Source organism: Odontesthes bonariensis, chromosome 18, assembly GCF_027942865.1.
Source record: "Odontesthes bonariensis isolate fOdoBon6 chromosome 18, fOdoBon6.hap1, whole genome shotgun sequence".
Classification (NCBI taxonomy): domain Eukaryota; kingdom Metazoa; phylum Chordata; class Actinopteri; order Atheriniformes; family Atherinopsidae; genus Odontesthes; species Odontesthes bonariensis.
Window position 1 is genome coordinate 24,184,757 of NC_134523.1, and position 6,188 is coordinate 24,190,944.

The window sequence follows — 6,188 nt, forward strand, 5'->3', positions numbered from 1 at the left end:
AAATACGATAGAAATTAACTCTCAGACCTAATACATGAAGAATGTGGGTAAGTTTAGAGAAAAACTTGATTAGCTTTATGAATGAGAATATGTCCATATTGGAGTCTCCAAGAGGACAAAACACACTATCCAACCAGATTATAGACAATGCAGTGGTGTGTACGGGCCATGACAGGGTTCGGATAAATCTTAATGTATCCAGAGCATGTAAGCATTGCAGAGATACATGCAAATAAATAACATCACTATTATCCAGTGGACATTAAAGCTTTCTTAGCTTTCTTAGCTTCAAATATGAAACAATAGAAATCTAAAAATCTTATTATAACAAGAACGTGCTGACTGTAATGTAACACATCCAATAAACTATTAACCGTTAAAATATTTCTTCAGATATTGTTATTGTGGGTCATTTTTGTATCACCATACTGACCAGTGAAGCCATAATTCTGACAATGAGGGATATCTGGAATGAAATTTCAATTAAGAGTGTTTGGTTCTTGTGAAAAGACCATGTTCCTGGATTTTATGGAGAACCAGGCTGTAGCTGAAGATCCAGAGGCAGCCATGCAGGCGGTGGAACTGTAGAAAGGGAGAGGTTGGAGGATTACATCAGAATCATCCTCCTCTGACTCATCAGCAGTGCTCTCTATCTCACTCTCATACACAAACACACACTCCCCTCTCTGTTTCCCTCTTTCTGTTTTTACCAGCGTCTGGCTGCATCACCGAGTCACATGACGGCACTCAGTCCTGAAACAGTTGCCAGGGAAGCTGTGTCCTTCACAACGCCTCAGTCCTGAGTCACAGGTTTACAGATCTACAGTAAACTGCTTGAGTGTTGACTCCAGGATCACAGACTGCATCACACTGTTTGCACAGCCCTGTTGCCAGAATTTGACTGTGCTAAAGTAAATGTTTTGTGAGTGATATGTATTTTTTTTGTTCTCCGTCAGGGCTGCTTGAGAAACTGTTCAGTTTCTTTCATTAAGGCCGTGACTAGCTTTCCATAGCAACAACAGTTTCTTTGACAGCTGCTGTAAGGAGCAGTGTGTGGATACAGACGCACACTGTGCATCCTTTTCAGTAATGCTGCTGTGTTTTTGTCTCTTTACCGTCACTTGGAGGCATATTTCCGTTTCATCTGACCACATAAAGTCCATACCGCCACTCACATGATCTCCTCATTAAATTATTTATCTCTGGAATTACAGTGTTTGAAACAACAGTGCTGATCTTTTCATTCCCAGCTATTTTCCCATCGTATTACTGCTTGCTTTACAAAGCTTGTGTTCACTTGTAATATTCTCAGTGTTGTGTCAACGCTTACATTTTTTTCTACTCAAAATAATGATGAATTTCCCAGAAAAGACACATTTTATCAGTCGCTGCATGTATTTCTGTAGCCTCAGCTGCCCTGCTTGATACCAGACAAGCAGAAGTATGTTTTATTATGACATGCAGCATATCAAGATGTCAATATACAACAGTCATATTACATCAACCTGTTATATTGTAAATAAACCTTTCAAACAAAAGAACAGGCACTTCTTTCATCGTGTTTGTGTTTTAACAGTAATTTTGGCAACAAATCCCCTGAATCTTTTAACACTATAAGAAACTATAATCTGAGAAGAGTCAGCTTTACTGTGAATACAGTAGCATCACATGTAATAAATTGTAATTATATTACATTACGGTCATTTTGCAGACGCTTTTATCCAAATTGACTTACAATAAGTGTGTTCAACATCGGTAGGCAAAAGAACTTTAGGTCACAAGAAATCATAAGTGCATTTCCTTCCAAAACCAAACAGCTAAGAGCATAACTAGTGCTAGAGTAAGTGCGGTAAGTTAGGTACCTAGACAAATGGGGGGGAAAAAAGACAATTTAGATTAAAATTAGCGGTTCCTTTCTGCATTTTAAAGATAAAGACCAGTCTTGGACACCACAGCTCCAAGTAGGTAACTACTACAAAAAACGATGGCTGTTTAATTATGCAGCTATTGAAAGTGAGACTGTAAATGTGTGAGCCAAAGTGGAGACATTTCATTAAACTGGAGCAGGAAGTACGAGAGTCATTTCCATGTCAATGAGGGGGACTTTCTCTTTGAGGAGTTTACCCTGGAAGAGTTACAAAAAAGAGCAAAACTACACAATGATGGTGCTGTCAGTCCAGTGACCAGAGTGTTATAAGCGAAATCCTTTTTTTTTTTTACAGTATTTCCAGTGTGATTTGCATTTTCTGACGGCAATGAGCAGCTGCAGGACAGGAAATACTGAGTGCTGGCACAGATAGAATCAAGAAAGATGATCACTGACAAGAAATGAGATTAAGATTAAGATGCTTTCTAATCCTGTTTGAGTAATCTCTTGTAATTTATGTCTTTTAGTTAGCCTTTTGTCAGAAGGCCTCCTAAAATGTTGTTGTTTCAGGTGAAAGTGCATAAAATAATAAGACAGAAATACCCAAAAAATATGCCAAAAAAGGGACTATAGAGACTAGACTGCACACAACTGTGCGATCAGACAAACAACTGAGTTAATCTCCTTACTGCCAGTTCATCATCTGATGTGCAAAATAATACAGTCAAGAACCTTTAGGTCTATCATTGATATTACATCATTATATTATTATTATCATTGTATTACATCACATTTCTAATTCGTTTTCAAAACTCATAATTACACCAAAGAAGAAGGACTCTTTTTTGCACTTGTTTAGATTTAGGCTTGCTTTCATTTTTCACTTAATTTGCTCCTATCATTTTCTTTTTTAACCATTAGTGAAACGTGGTTCTTCAGGCTCAGTCGGACAGCTGTAACTATTGCTGTTCTAAGCTACTGCCTGTCTTGGCATTTCAAATCTAAAGAGTTTTATCTCCTGGTTTAAATCAAATATAAGAAATAGATTAAAACATTCTGTGTAATCTGAGGAAATTTTACTTTAGCATTATAAGCACATGATCATCACCTTTTATTCTGTTCAGGTATGAAAAGCTACAAATCCATTAAAAAGATATACCAGTATGTTAGCCTATTTTTGCCAAAATACTTAATGTTCTGTTAAATTCTGTCGTACAAAATATGCAAAAACTTGTTTTTTATTGTAGATTTGAGACTTTTACATTTTAAGGTGATCTAAAGTTGTTGTTTTGCGCTGCCAAAAAAAGCAAACAAAGAAAAAAACAGAGGACATTAGACATGAAATGTGATGCTGTTGTCTTTCAGGGTGAACATCTTTAAGCCAGTATATAAACCAGGTGCCCCAACTAAGCTGTCATAGCTTCTGATTGGATCAGGATTTAGAAGACACTGTTAAATAGTGATTCCCAGAAGTAAGATTATGTGAAACCTTGTCCTAGAATTAAGATTGCTTTTGAGGATTAGTCCGAACTTGTTTTGGTGTGAGGAAAAACAACTGCCCGGATGTGATAGAAAATAAAGTTGCATTCATTGAACATCTCATTCTGTCATGTGAGAATATAAAGAAAAAGGAAAAATTTTCATTTTCTGTGTGCGATCCAGAACTAGCCTGGCTGACGCGTCCACATCTCGATGAGATGGTGGTCTGGGACTAGGTGTGCATTTTCTCGTATTTGAGGCGTGGTTTACGAATGCCCAGAGCCGTTTATTGGGCGCTACAAATGTCTATCAAATGGCGTCTGGTTCTTCCCATGCTGCTTTGCGCGTGATTCATAGCCAACTGTATCACTTATACCAGATGACGTATGTAGAGCGACAGAAATTTGACGAGGAAGAAGAAGAAAAAAAAGTCAAATAAAAGTAAACTTGCGTTCTAAGCTACTTAAAACACTTTCTAAGGCTGCATCGAACGGTAACGTTGTGTCCGCTGTCATGTTGGATTAACACTCTACAAGCTTCGGTGTCGCGCATAGACGTCATCATCGTCTTGCTGCTCTCCCCCCCCCCGTTCTGTGATTGGTTCCCTAACTCAGGCAAAAATAAGGGCGGTGGTTTCCAGGCTGCCTTTGCAGTGTGAATGAAATCGCGGGCAAAGCAGCATGGGAATTCCCAGGCTAATCCAGAACAGTCAGTTGTAAAGTAACAGGCTCCACAAACGTTTTAAAGTGCCATCTATTGACCACTCTGGGTCACTACTTTCAGTGTTAAAATTTAGTTTTATATCGCCATCTAGTGGCCGATGAGTTAAACTGCGAAGGAAACAAGCAACAAGCAATTGTTATACTTTTACTTCACATCATGTTGAAACTTTTTTAGTTAGTTAGCATCATTTAGTGCCTTTGCTCTGTTAGAAATATTGATTGCCTTGGATTATATTCCAAGGCAAGTGAAGGAATAATAGCTTATAGTTAAATGTTGACTTCTAACGTTTTAACTATTTTTAATGGTATTTGCAGAGCCATTTTTCACATTTAAATGTCTCAGTTCATGATAAATTAGTTTAACTCACCTCATCAATTTTCACATTTAGAATATGTCTTATTATTATTGGTTGAATTTAAGCCTTTAAAAACAAAACATTTTCTATAGATGTAAACATATATAAATTCATGAATATAAATTTCTGTTTGAACCTGAGATTGAATGATTATAATACTAGACTTAATATAATTATAGGCCAATAGCCCTGGCCAGTGTAATGTCTAAAGTACTGGAAACTGTGCTATTGTGTAGATTACAAAGGTATGTTTCTATTACAGACAACCAATTTGGTTTTAAACAAAAGCTTGGTACTGATTTGTGCATCTATGCCTTAAAGGAAATTTTACATAGATATAATACACAAAATACGACAATATTCACGTGTTTCATAGATGCCTCTAAGGCTTTTGATCGCATCAGTCATGAGAAATTATTTTTAAAACTGTCCAACAGTGGGGTCCCTGGTTTTTTAATTAGAATACTGGTTTATTGGTACTCACATCAGACAATGAGGGTGAAATGGGGTAATGTGACCTCTGCTCCCTTCCTTGTCACCAATGGTGTTCGACAGGGCGGAATTTTATCTCCTTTTCTTTTTAATGTGTATATGAATGATTTGTCATTGTCCCTAAATATGTGTGGAACTGGCTGTAGGGTTGGTGACATAATAGTCAATCACATAATGTATGCAGATGACTTGGTCATCCTTAGTCCATGTACTGCTGGTTTGCAACAGTTACTAAGAATATGCTCACAGTATGGAGAGGAGTGTGACATAAAATATAATGCGGGTAAGAGTAAGATCATGATCATAAGAAGCAGAGAAGATAAACGATCACCGTTCCCTGCCTTCTATCTGGCTGGCACTGCACTCACTGAGTGCAGTGATATCAAATATCTTGGCCACATTATTGCTAATGACCTGTCAGATGATAGAGATATCTATAGGCAACGGCAGAAATTGTATGTGCAAGCAAACATAAATTGTGCCGTAAATTTAGTATGTGCTCTGTGACAGTCAAGATCTCACTCTTCAAAGCATACTGCACACCAATGTACACTGCACACTTGTGGTGCCACTACAAACAAGGCAGCCTTAGGAAACTTATGGTGGCGTACAATGACAGCATGAGGATGCTGCTGAGAATCCCAAGAAGGTCCAGCGTAAGTCACATGTTTGTCAGTACTGGGGTACCTACTTGCGCAGCTGTGCTGCGTAAATTGATGTATGGATTTATGTGCAGGGTATCTGAGTCACATAACGATGTGATTGCTGTGTTGGCTAGCCCTGGACGTAGCTCTGTAAGACTGCAGTCAAGTTTTTGGAGTCACTGGCGAACATGCCTGTATGTGAGATAGTGAGCTATGCAATATCTCTGTGTTTTATTTTCTTTCTTTTTTATTGTTCTTCTGTTTTTAACTATTTTTGATGTTTTGTGATGTTTGATGTGATGTTTTTATGTGTGATATGGATCCCCCTGGGTCTGAAATAAAGAATTGAATTGAATAACCTCCAACCTTCTTGTTTAGGTCAGTGTAGATTACGTTCATGGCTCGAAGCACAGAGTTATACAGCATGCTTGAAGCCCTTCGGGTGCTTCACTCGGGTTTAAAAAAATTGACGCGCCAACAACCTTTACCATTGGCCGATGAAGAGAGTCCAAGGCGATCGAATACATTTCAATCATTCGTGTATCTATTCCTCTACAGCAATTGTAATCCAATGCTCTTCTAACCATAGACATATAAAGATACTTTATCATGTCTATTGTAGTATCTT